This window comes from Erythrolamprus reginae, chromosome 3 (assembly GCF_031021105.1).
Source record: "Erythrolamprus reginae isolate rEryReg1 chromosome 3, rEryReg1.hap1, whole genome shotgun sequence".
Classification (NCBI taxonomy): Eukaryota; Metazoa; Chordata; class Lepidosauria; order Squamata; family Dipsadidae; genus Erythrolamprus; species Erythrolamprus reginae.
The window spans coordinates 157,850,287-157,864,363 of NC_091952.1; the positions used below are offsets into that span (position 1 = coordinate 157,850,287).

At 41.4% G+C, this 14,077-nt stretch overlaps 1 protein-coding gene across 4 annotated transcripts in view; it reads right to left on the reverse strand.

Moving 5' to 3' along the window:
* The window catches only part of RETREG1 (reticulophagy regulator 1), a 64,601-nt gene that overhangs the window by 16,791 nt on the left and 33,733 nt on the right, over nucleotides 1-14,077 (reverse strand). The window lies entirely within an intron of this gene.

The window sequence follows — 14,077 nt, forward strand, 5'->3', positions numbered from 1 at the left end:
ACTAAGAACGCTAGCCAGATTAATACTTGGTAGGCAGTCCCCCCACCCATTTTCCTCCCCCAAACTAAGGTATGTCTTATACTCTGAAAAATATAGTATTTGATGGTTTGCTATTGAATTTTAGTATATGCTCTCAGAAATCTGGGATTACATGTAGTCCAGATCAATGTTCCCTCTAATTTTTTTTTGGTGTGGGCGGAAAAGTATAGTGTCTGAGCAGCAGTCCCTTTGGGACTGGGCGGCATAGAAGTATAAATAAATAAATAAATAAATAAATAAATAAATAAATAAATAAATAAGAAAAAATTCCCTTCTTTTTTATTAAAAGAAATTAATAATAAAACAAAACCAAAATCTATTGCTATTATTACTATCTTCTCCTCTTTTTCCATCCCTGACTTCTCCCCCCTTGTGTGTGTGTGTGTGTGTGTGTGTGTGTGTGTGAACTCTTGAACCATTTCCAATAACAGGTGAGCTATTGGAAATGGTTCAAGAGTTCACACACACACACACAAACACACACAAACACAAACGGCTGGTTTTTTTCTCTCTGTTATTATTTGGGTGCTTTTTACCATATGCTTTAAATCAAGAGTCATTTCTCTCTCTTTCTCTCTCCCCTTCTTGCTCTCTCTCTCTCTCTCTCTTTATTGCTTTCTTTCTCTATCTCTCACTCTTTCTTTCTTTCTATCTCTCTCTCTTTCTTTCTTTCTCTTCTCTCTCTTGCTATCTCTCTCCCCCCTTTCTCTCTCTCTCTCTTTCTCACTTACTTTCTCTCCCCCTCTCTCTGTCAGCGAGGGGGTTGCGAGAGCGCTTTCTCCGAGCGCTTCGGGAACGCCTGCCCTGCCTCTACTGCAGCCCCCTTGCTGAAAGGTCTGGGACGAAAGCGCTCCCATCGAAGGGGCTGCAAGAGGGGTGAGGCGGGCATTCCCGAAGCCCGCGGAGAAAACCCTTTCTCGCAGCCCCCTGGCTGGGAGCGCGGATGAGGAGAAGAAGCCGCAGCCCCTGCCGCGGGAGAAGTCGCGCCCCAAGGCAGGAGGCAGCGGAGGAGAGGGGGTGGGTCGGGCGGGCGGGGGCAGGGCCAAGAGGCCAGGGGTGCGAGGGGGCCAGAGGCATCGTGGGGAGGCAGGGGCGGCCGCGGCTCCCTTGCTTTCTACTGACGGCACCTCCCTGCCCCCGCTGCAGGCTGGCAGGGGGATGGGGAGCGCGCGCCCATGGAAAAGGGTGCGCAAGGGGGTATTTTGGGGCATGCACATGCGCACGCACGCAACTTAAGGGGAACGCTGGTCCAGATTTACACCTACCTCTTTCTCTTCTTGAAAACTTGAGTGTTTCTTATACACCAAATATAGCCCCACCCAGCCAACGCCATCCTTTGGCCTCTTCCTCCCAGCAATTTACCTCCTTGCAGCAAAAAGCAGCAGGGCCTGATTAGCACAAGCCACTGATTATATGTCTCCTGATTGATTGAAATTGCCCGCAAGCCCACGTGCTAAAATGAAAGTAAAATTAAAGCTGCACGGAGGTAAATTGCTGGGGGGGATCAGACTATGCTGAAACTGGCTGTTTTTTGCTACAAGGCGGTAAGTCAATAACTATAAATGTCTATAGAATGTTCAAATTATTAGATTTATTTTTTAAAGACTGCTTTATTGCAACTTAGCAAAATGAGGAAACTTTTTAAAATAAATGTTTGATCTGAAGAGGCCCAGCTCTATTGTATCATCTTTTAAATAGCAGAGAATACTTCCAGAAAGCCACCTCAATTTTAAAGATCTGTAAAAGTATAATCAGAAATGTCCTGTTTTAGTATTAAATATTAGTATTAAATATTAGTATTAAGATAAGGCAGCTGAGTTAAACCTAACTTAGTCATGTTTGGATAGATCTACAGTGATACCTCGTCTTACAAACGCCTCATCATACAAACTTTTCGAGATACAAACCCGGGGTTTAAGATTTTTTTGCCTCTTCTTACAAACTATTTTCACCTTACAAACCCACCACCGCCACTGGGATGCCCCGCCTCCGGACTTCCATTGCCAGCGAAGCACTGGGATTCCTCTGAGGCTCCCCTCCATGGGAAACCCCACCTCTGGACTTCCATGTTTTTGTGATGCTGCAGGGGGATCCCAGCAGGGGAATCCCAGCAGTGCAAAAACGGGCGCTTTGCTGGCAATGGAAGTCCAGAGGTGGGGTTTCCCAGCAAGGGGAGCTTCAGTGAAATCGCAGCATCGCAAAAACACAGAGGTCCGGAGGTGGGGTTTTGAGGACTTCGGTGTTTTTTGCAATGCTGCAATTTCACTGATGCTCCCTTCACTGGGAAACCCCACCACCGGACTTCCGTTGCCAGCGAAGCGCTCATTTTTGCGATGTTGGGATTCCCCTGCTGAGATTCCCCTGCAGCATCGCAAAAACACAGAAGTCCAGAGGTGGGGTTTCCCATGGAAGGGAGCCTCAGGAGAATCCCAGCAGCGCAAAAACAGGCACTTTGGCTGGCAAAACGGGAAAATTTTGGGCTTGCACGCATTAATTGCTTTTCCATTGATTCCTATGGGAAACATTGTTTCGTCTTACAAACTTTTCACCTTAAGAACCTCGTCCCGGAACCAATTAAGTTTGTAAGACAAGGTATCACTGTATTTAAATAATTGAGAGGAGTTAGTGTGAATACATTTAAGAAAAATTTCTGGGATTAATATACCGCCATTATGTACATTTTTCCAATTCTTTGCTATTTCTATGGGCCAGACACACTCATACAGAAATACATCAGAAACCGTATGTATCATCTGTGTTATTTGTGGTTTGACAAATTGCTGGTAGGCAGAGCCTTTTTTTCCTCCCCCAAAACCTCTTATACTCCGAAAAATACATTAATATTAAAATGTCCTATTTTGTTCTGTTCATCAAATAGACTAAAGCATCTTTTTTTAAAATCACAGATGAAATAGAAAGGACAGTAGAATTGTACCTATTCACTCCAATATCACCTTGTCAGTAGCTTTCCATCCATGGTAATATGCACAAAACCCATCAATCAAAATTGGAGTTACGAGAACTATGAGTTCCAAGATATATAGTTATTCTGCACAGTATTAAACGTAGGACTACTTATTGCCTTCAGATATATCAGAGGTGATGCAGAAGATAGGCACCTGAAAGGCCACTGTATAGCCTAAGGCAGTGATGGAGAACCTTTTGAGCGCACATGCGTGCCCCCAACCGCCATGCAATGACCTGCCAGGCCTCATTGAAGCCTCTGGACTTCCAGTAGGCCCGTTGGGCTGTTTTTTGCTCTCCTCAGGGTTCAAGAAAGCTTCCTGAAGTCCAGGGGGAGCAAAAAATAGGCCAACCAGAAGTTCGGAACCAAACTTCCAATCGGCCCATTGGGCCATTTTTTGCCATCCTCAGGGTTCAGGAAGCTTTCCTGAAGCCTGGGGAGAGCGAAAACAACAAAGAAGGCAAAAAAACCCCAACCCAGTTGACTAGCGCGCGCATGTGGGCTGTAACTGATATAGGGCAATGCTTTGCGTGCCCTCAGATAGGGGTCCGTGCGCCACCTGTGGCAGGTGTGCCTTAGATTCACCATTACTGGCCTAAGGGTTCTAGCCATAATAATAATTTAAAAATTGGAAGTTACTGAATGAGCATGAAACAAAACATGAATATTAAAATAATGTAATAAAACATGGAATGCTGGCAAGGAAAAGCATTATATGGTCAATTTCTACAAATGTTTTCAGGGAAACTGGACAAAGATAAAACCTGGCAATGGCTTACAACTGGAATATTAAACAAAGAAACTGAAGGTTTGGTTTGGCTGCTCAAGAACAGGCTATTTGCCTGAGCTTGCAGCGGGGCAGCATACAAATCCAATTAATAAATAAAAAATAAATTTGAACTAATGCAATTAGGTTCAGAACTGAAAATAATAATCAAATGTTTACAAGTGCAGATTGTGCAAAGAAACAAAAGAAAAGTACTTCATACACTCAGCTTGTGCAAGAAGACCATACAAACTGTTTATAAATAACATAACACAGTTGCCAATTTACTGGAAAACCTCTACAATTTATGGCAGGTTATGTCATAAATCAGATGTGGTGGTCCCAGTGGTTATCAGCATCCCAAAAACTCTTAAGACAGTAGCTAGAAAATCTACCCATTGACAAAATTTCCATCTATCAATTATAAAAGGCCACACTGCTTTGATCCACACATATACTACATTGATACATTATGATACCCTAGAATTTGATGCTTATGAAGATCAATACTAGCTAAACAACTGGTGGCTGTGGCTTCCTATTGTTGTTAACAGGTTATAACAACAATACGGATGATGCTACTTAGTTGACTAATAAAACCTCTGCAATCAAACAATCAAGCTCAAAGAGAACCAAGAATGCCACAACAATGGTAACAAGAAAACTATAATAACAACTGCAACTTCCATTATGTATTAAAAATAAAGAGTTCTGCTTCTTATGACAATAATGCCAATTTTCTTTTTGTGGACAGACCTTTGGTAATTTAGTGACATATCCTTGCATGTCTATTCTAAGCTAATCCTATCCAATTTGAGAGACTACACTTGTTCATACCAATAGAAATATTTAGCAGATGGAGCCAAACAAGAATGTTTTCTTCTAAGCTTCTGGCTTTGTTCTGTGATGAAAGAGCTGCTTAGCTCAGAGCTGAAGTGCCTCATGCCCAGTCTCCTAGTAGTTAAGACAAGCAGATGCTGCAGCCCATCACAGTTCCAAATGCTGTCCAGGAGATTCAGTTCCATCAGATTCTCTGAAAATGACTAATGCTCTCATGCTGCTAGTGTGTAACCTGACATCTGCTCACGGGAAAATAAACCACTGGGTTTTTCTTAGAAAGGTCAGTAACATCTCATATTACTGGAAAGACAGAAAGAAAGAAAGAGAGAGAGAGAGAGAGAGAGGGAGAGAGAAAGAGGGAGGGAGGGATCTTCCTGTTTCCCATAATTTTATAGTTACATGAATTGGTCAAAGTATTCATGAATTATGTCCTTACTTTGCTCCACATTAAGGTGAATTAATGCCATGATATGGTAAGTAAGGGATTATGAAAACATAAACAAATGATAGTAGTTACACAGTTTCCGGTTATATCAACAACTCTAGGTAATTGACTCAGGACTCAGAAAACAGTGTTGATCTTATCTGATACACCTCTTCTCATAAGATAGAGACAGCATTCAGGATGGTTATCCTCGTCCACTCAGAATGAGGACCAAGTCTGTCTTTTTTTTGGTCAGGATCCGCCTTGCTATGACCCAGCTTTGACAAATCCAAAGACTAGAATCAATGTGGCAAACTCAGACAGGTTTAGCAACTGCAAGCCCCCATCCGCATCGCAATGTCTGAGCAAGTAGATCCTGGTCTGGAATAAGCACAGGTTACATGAAATGAAAACCAGACTGGTCAAGGGCGGGACTGAATGCTGGCTCCATCTTATGAGAAGAGGCGTATCAGGTAAAACCAACATCCCTTCTCCATTCTGGGTGGAGGCAGCATTCAGGATGGGACATACCAAAGCCCTAGGTCCACATGGGTGGGAACAGTCTGATGTCCCCTAGCAGACGTTTTCTACCACTCTCTGTAAGACCCTCTGGCCAAAGGCCATGTCCGCCAACACGTATGTGTCAATCTTGTAATGGTGTATAAAATGAGAAGACGAAGCTCAGGAAGCCACTCAATCTGCTTCTTGCAGACATGACTGGGTGGCCCAGGCCGCAGAGGTAGCTGCATTGCAGGTTGAGTGTGCCGTCATGCCCGCTGGTCTGGTAAGGAAGAGAGCCTGCATGCCTTGGCCATAGTGCCCTGAATCATTGACCAATGGTTGTTGAAAACCTTCGAAGGCCCAAGGACTGAAGGATGAAGGCTACAAAAAGAGCCTCTGTTCTACAGAAGGTACAGGTCTGGTTTATATATATATCTGAAAGATCCTTCTGACATCCAGCGAGTGCCAAAGTCTTTCTGATGGGTGCATAGGGTGTGAGTGGAAAGGAGAATAGTTCTTGCACCCAATGAAAAGAAGAATTGGCTTTGAGGATAAATGATGGGTCCAAACGAAGAACCACCCAGTCCAGGTGGAATATGCAGAGGTCCTGCCGAACTGAGAGTGTGGATGAGCCGGGGTGGCGCAGCAGGTAGAGTGCTGTACTGCAGGCCACTGAAGCTGACTTGTAGATCTGAAGGTCAGCGGTTCAAATCTCAGTCCTTCGGCTTAAGGTTGACTCAGCCTTCCATCCTTCCGAGGTGGGTAAAATGAGGACCCGGATTGTGGGGGCAATAGCCTTGCTCTGTTAAAAAAGTGCTATTACTAACATGTTGTAAGCCGCCCTGAGTCTAAGGAGAAGGGAATCAAATAAATAAATAAACGAATGAATGAATGAATGAATAAATAAATAAATAACTCGGAAATCCGTCCTGCAGATGTAATCGTGACTAAAAAAGGCAACTCTGAAAGAAAGATGACGGAGCGACGCTTCCATCAGTGGTTCGTAGGGGGGACCCATGAGGGATTTGAGAACCCATGAAAGGTCCCATGTCAGATAATGGTGAATCACCAGATGACACAAGTTGGATGCCCCTCGTAGCAAGTGACAAATTGTAGGGAACTGCGTGTGTGCTTTGATGGTAGAAATCCAGCATTCAGAATGAGAGCTGAATTTGCCACGTCCGTCTTGCTGAAGGACTGAGTCATAAGCTGGATCATAGCAGGGCAGATCCTGGCAAAAATTATAGACTCAGTCCTCATTCTGAGTGGATGAAGACAACCGTCCTGAATGCTGGCTCCACCCAGAATGGAGAAGAACAATTAACTTTTAATTTAGTAACACAGTCTTATTTTTCTTTCTCATATTCTTTACCTCATTTAGACTTTACTTGTCTGGAAATCCATTCTTGCCTATTTATTTATTTATTTTATTTATTCATTTGTCCAATACACAGATACATAGGAAGAAAAATAGACTTGTGATAATATAAAAGAGGGTGAAAGTGAACTTAGAGGAGAGGATATATGAAAGGAAGAGAATATATAAGATAGGTGAAAGAAAGGAGAGACAATTGGACAGGGGACGAAAGGCACACCAGTGCACTTATGTATGCCCCTTACTGGCCTCTTAGAAATCTGGAGAGGTCAATCGTGGAGAGTCTAAGGGAGAAATGTTGGGAGCTAGGGGTTGACACAATTGAGTCTGGTAATGAGTTCCACGCTTCGGTAACTCGATTGTTGAAATCATATTTTTTACATTCAAGTTTGGCGCGGTTCGTATTAAGTTTGAATCTGTTGTGTGTTCTTGTGTTATTGTGGTTGAAGCTGAAGTAGTCATTGACTGGTAGGACATTGCAGCATATGATCTTGTGGGCAATACTCAAGTCGTGGTTTAGGCCCAGGATTGTTAGTCTATTTTCGTAGGATATTCTGTTTCGAGTGGAGGAGTGAAGGGCTCTTCTGGTGAAATATCTTTGGACATTTTCAACGATGTTGATGTCTGAGATGTGGTATGGGTGCCAGACAGATGAGCAATAGTCTAGGATAGGTCTGGCAAAAGTTTTGTAGGCTCTTGTGAGTAGAGTGAGATTGCCTAAGCAAAAGCTGCGTAGGATCAGGTTAACAACTCTGAAGCAATGGAAACTTTAAAATTTTACCTGAACACAGAAAAACAAGTAGAGAGATAAGAGCTGAAGGGAGAAAATAGTTATTACTACTTGTATTGGTTCTCATGGGAACAGAGGATAATTTAGCATGCCTACGCCTCATAATCAACAAAAAAACACAGTCCCAGGACTGTGGATTTGGTTGTACATCAGAAAAACATTAGCTGAAAGTGGGAAACTTCTGAAACTTCTGTTTGTTCTGGTCAAACCTCTCATTTATATACCCTAAAGTTCCCTTCAAAATATTTCAACTGAAAGACTAATCCTTTAGTGCTGTCTCTACCCATTAAATTAAACAGTTGATGAATCTATGGCAAGTTTTCCTAAAAATTACACATCCATGTTTCAGAGTTATGCACTGTTTCAAGCCGTGTACTATTACTGATAAACCAATGGCAAAGTATACGAGCATTTAAATAATTTTCAATAGTTTAATTTAATTTAATTTAATTTAAGAATGTGTAATCACACATTTTCACATAGTGGCTGTTCCAGGTCCTGAACCTTTATAAAATAGTAGTACAGTGATCCCCCGGTTATTGCGTCCCCGACCATTGCGAACAGGGTAATTTGCGATTTTTCAACCCGGAAGTCAAAATACCATCTACGCATGCGTGCCCTTTTTTTTCTATGGGCACGCATGCGTAGATGGCAACCGGGAGATCAGCTGCTGGGCGGCTTCTCTGGGTCTTCCCCCTCTTGCTGGCATCAGCGAGGAGTTTCCCCACCGCCCACGCAAACTCCTCGCTGCCGCTCGCCCGCCCTTCGCCTGCCCACGCCGTTCGCTCCCCCTCTTGCTGGCGGGAGGGCGAGAAGCCCTCCCCAGCACCCGCTCGCCCGCCCTTCGCCGCTCGCCCGCCCTTCGCCCTGGCGGAGAAATTCCAGCCCCCACCTGGTCCCGCCCGATCCTCCTCCCTGAGGCAGCTCGCCCTCCCATGGCCGCTTCCTCCACCCTCCATCGCAAGCCCTCGCCACCGCAGCCAACGCGCGCTGCGATCTTCAAGCCCGGCTCCTTTCGGCCCAGCATCCCGGGCCAAGCGGCTGCCTTCCGTGACTGAGCCTGGCTGGCCCGGAAGATCGTAGCGCGCGTTGGCTGCAGCGGCGAGCGAAGCCAAGCCGGCAGCAATGTCGCCGCCGCTGCAGCCAACGCGCGCTACGATCTTCCGGGCCAGCCAGGCTCAGTCACGGAAGGCAGCCGCGCCGCCCCCCAATCTTCGGCTCCTTGCTAGCGCTGCGGAAGTTTAAAACACCATCTGCACATGCGCAGATGGTGTTTTTACTTCCGCAGCGCTACTTCGCGAAAACCCGCTCGTTGCGGGGGGTCCTGGAATGGAACCCTCGCAACGAGCGGGGGATCACTGTAGTTAGCAGCGGCTACTGTAATTCACAATATTAAAACATTTTGGTCCTTGCACTGTTGCCAGTCATGAGATAGGAGAGCGCAGGCAAGGCATATACTCTATGTCACGTGAATGTCCAGTCAAGCGCAGAAATGGCTAACTACTGACCAGCAAATTTCAAATAATGACTTCCCTGTTCCATTTGTTCACCCCATTAAGCACTCATTTCCATGCCAGCAAACTAGCACGCCAAATTGTGTATTCATAGTATTTAGTGTTCATTAAATTACTAAAGCAGTATAATAACACTAAGTATTCTATTTTCCTCTTGATTTTGTCTTTTGAATACATGACTAATCCCTTTAATACTTCCTGACACTTACTAAAAGACCGTTTTAAGACAAACTACAAATGATGCTGTTAAGTGGACAGTGGAAACAACAGTCTTTTGAACTCTGAATTATCTAGGCTTGTCTTGCCCCTGAATTATGTTAAACTAAGAGAACATCACCATTTCTCATACTACAACATGAACAAGACAACAAAACACTGCCTATTCACGGATTAAAATTAAGCATATTTTAACAGATTTTTTAAAAAGGTGCTTATTTGGCATTAACGTGCAATTTTTTTTAACATAAATTGAGTATTGTGAAATATATTTCATTGTATATAAATTTTAGCTAAGCTAGAGAAGTCGCAATAAAATCATAAATATGTAAGCTTGTTACTGGGATTCCTCTCCTTTGGAACTTCATTCCCCCTGGTATGTTATATGGCCCTTAAAACCTGGCTCCATTCTTAATCTTAGGTTAGAGAGAATGATAGATCCCTTCTACTTCTGTTCTTTTAAACCATTGTCCTCCCCTCCCATATGTTTGGTGAGGTTTATACTATACTACTTGTTGCCTATCCAGTCATAACAGAGTGGGATAGCCTATAAACAAAACAGAACAAAACAGAACAAAACAGAACAAAACAAAACTAAACTAAACTAACCTAACCTAACCTAACAAACAAACACAAAACCCAAATCTCAACTAATTTCAGCGTACTTATATTTTCATTATTTAGTCTATAAGATTGGTTAGAAGATTTGTTAGAAATGCGTGGAATTGTCACCACAGAATGGGTTTGTTATTGTTGACTCATTACCTTGGCAGGACAGCTCCCAAGAATCTCAATGAATGACAAAATCTATTAACAGCAAAGGAGATCTGAGAAGCTCACATGATCCCAAGCTGTTCAGTGACCTGGATGTCATAAACAAAAACTTGAATGTTGCTTGGTGGCTAATCAGCAACCAGTGAAATTGATTCAACAAAGATGCAATGGGAAAATAACGTAAACAGGAAATTACCAACTTACATCCATTTGTAATTTGATTGACCCTGTCAATAGGCTACAAAGGTCTCTTGGGCTTCCGATAACAGTGACGACTGTAGGAACACCACCCCCACAACCTAACCCCATTTGGAACAAATTAACTCCCTAAGTCCCATCTCCAGAAACTATCCGTCCACAAAATCTCCATCTTGTCATGATTCAGCATCATTTTTTTTGGCACTCACCCAGCTCACTGCTACATCTGAGCATTATTTCAAGATGAACCCAACCTCTCCTGATTCAGATATTATGGAGAAATAGACATGAATGTTATCAACATATAGGTGACACCCAGTTCCAAAATTCCTGACTGCCCCTAGCAATTTCATAAAGATAATAAACACCACTGGGTTAAATTGTGCCTTATAGTTTGCCACATCACAGGCACGAGGGTGTGGACACATAATCAGAACCTATGTTCCTGCAAGTAGGAATGACACTACTATAATATGGTGTTCCAGTACCCAATTTCCTATGGTCTTTACTGGAAATTCCCTATGGTCTTTTTCTTTATTAGAAAAGAAATTAAGAGTGCTTTTATTTAGGAACATATTGACTATAAGGATAGTGATAATTTAATCACAGAAGCTAGTAATCCCAGAGTTAGAGGCTAGGTTGCCTCAGAAGATCTAATGCTGAAGCTAAATTGGACTTACAGTCAACCAAAGGCACAAACGAGTCAAGTTACAGCACAAAACTACTTGTTCAAGTTCCAGGAAAGCAGTCTAAGGATTGCAACATTGCCAATAAATATCCTACATCTCTTTGCGTCATATTCCTCCATGATGACAATCAAAACTTTACATAAGGAAACTCTGATGGTGAATCAGCATTTATATATTTTTTGTAATACGAAAGCAAGTAATAATTCATTTGATAATTATATAATTTAATCCAACTACAGTACAAGAATTGCTTTGAAAAAAGATCAGATATATTGAAATTAAAACAGAACATCAACATATTACAGAACCTTTCAATCATTTTTCAATTATTTTTTGGCTGGATTAAAATTCATGTGTTTCATACAGACATATTTTTTTTTGCTGCTGATAGAATTGTGTATGTATGTATCATATGCTATTGTGCATCCAATGAACTTTCAAAACACCTACTTATGTGTATCTTTTGAGTTGAACTTGATTTCTGCTGAGTACTACAGTGTTCCCTCAATTTTCGCGGGGGATGCGTTCCGAGACCGCCCACGAAAGTCGAATTTCCGCGAAGTAGAGATGCGGAAGTAAATACACTATTTTGGGCTATGAACAGTATCACAAGCCTTCCCTTAACACTTTAAACCCCTAAACTGCAATTCCTAATTCCCTTAGCAACCATTTAGATTATTACTCACCATGTTTATTTATTAAAGTTTATTAAAAAAAATATTTATTAAAGGTGGACGAAAGTTTGGCAATGACGTATGACGTCATCTGCAGGGAAAAACCGTGGTATCGGGAAAAAACCCGCAAAGTATTTTTAAATTAATATTTTTGAAAAACCATGGTATAGCCGTTTTGCGAAGTTCGAACCCGCGAAAATCGAGGGATCACTGTATATATGGGCAAATTTGTATATACAGTATACTTTGCCATCCCCAGGATTTTTAAAAAAATATCACTTTAATCCAGGGGTTCCCAAAATTGTCAACTTTAAGACTTGTGAACTTCAACTCCAGGACATTGAAACTGCTGGCTGGAGAATTTTGGGAGTTGACGTCCATAAGTCTTAAAGTTGACAGGTTTGAAGATCTCTGCTTTAATCTATTACTCTTCAATGTCCTGGAATGTTTCCCCTTTGGTGTTACATATATAGCAGGTAAGTGACTGTGATCTTTAAAAAACTGAGGAGGATTGGATATGGCTATAACCACAAAAGAGATCAACAATTCCCTTAAGCAAGACAATTGTCAAGTGAGTTTTGTCCCATGTTTTGTCACAATTGTTAAGTGAATCACTGATTTACTAACTTTAGTAAAATGGTTGTTAACTGATTATAGCTTCCCCACTGACTTTGCTTCTTGGAAGGTCGCAAATGTATGCCAGTTGCCAAGTGTCTGAATTTTGATTACCTGGCCATGGAGATTCTGTAACAGTCATGAGTATGAAAAATGGTCACAAGTTACTTTTTTCAATGGTGGTGTAACTTCAAACAAATGGTTGTAAGTTGAGGGCTAACTTACTGGCTTTTTCACATATATTCTCATGTATATAACTTTGAAAGTTCTTTGTACTTTCTGTGCTAACAGACGTCCCAGATTAGCAAGGAAAATGTCACAACCTTGAATATTTGCCATGTCTTAATTTCCATAAATGGTTTTTTTACAACCTTGCCTATGGAATAATATATGTGATATAGCCACTTGCATATTCAAAAACTGAAGACATAGAGGCTAATAAATCTATCAACAAATAAAATCAATAAACACATGGATCATAACTAAGATTAACATAACATTTTAGTTGGACCTGAGTATATTTGAAATGTAAAACTGCTGGAAAAACGGAGGTAGATGTCCTCAATAATATATAAAAGTGGAATCAGAATGAAAAGGAGGCAAATGTAGATGTGTTCATTATACATTTGACTCCCCAATTCTGCTCAATTTCACTGCATTCTTTTATATGAAAAAATTAGTAGAAGAAAAACGGGAATTTCAGGAAAAAATAACATAGTCACTCCATAGTGTTACTTATATAAATAAGGGGTAAGTTGCAACATAAACCTGTCCTAATAACTAACACACCTGATATCCAATTCATTCGTCATGATCAGGAGTAATCAACAATACATTATCATTACCTGATGCAGCAAGTATTGTTTTGTGTTCTTATTAGAAGGTGTGGGGGCAAACTGGAGATGTGCTCATCTGAAATGCTAATAATTAAAGTACAAGTGGTTCTTGTTAACAACTACTCATTCAGCTTCCATCTAATGTTAAGACAGTGCTGAATAAACAGTATTTGATTCTCATACTTATGTTGACTGCAGCATCCCCGTGATCATGTGGTCGCAATCTGGGGACTCATTGCCTGGCTTCCAATTATGCTGTGGAATCCTGCAATCACCATTTGTGTCCTTGTCTGGCTTCCTACAAGGAAAGTTAGTGGGGAGGCCACCAGAAAATTGCAAATGGCAGCTGCATGATTTCCTTGTTTAATGACATGGGGGAATTTGCTTAATGATGGCAACTGGAAGGGCTAGAATTCTGTCACTAAACATCATGGTCACATGATATTGACCATATTACAATTGTGTTGCTTAGCGACAGAAATTCCAGTCCCACTTCCAGTTGTTAAAAGTGAAGGCTACCTGTAACAATAAAATGCCTACAATGATAACACAATATGTGTATTCATAAAAATTACCCCATGGCCTAAATTGAGCCAGATATATCTTGCAAATAACAGTACATCTTATAATGGTAGCTATATTTAAGTTTAATTATTTAAATAAATTTTATATTATAACACAATACAATAATAGTCAATAATACAGTATTTAATAATATAAGAGCAACAGAATGTTAAAAACATATGCTTCTTCCTAATAGGTGGAGTAATATTCTAATTTTTGGTAACAGAAAATCTGATTAAATTAGATCAGTGTTTCCCAACCTTGGCAATTTGAAGATATCTGGACTTCATTCGCTGG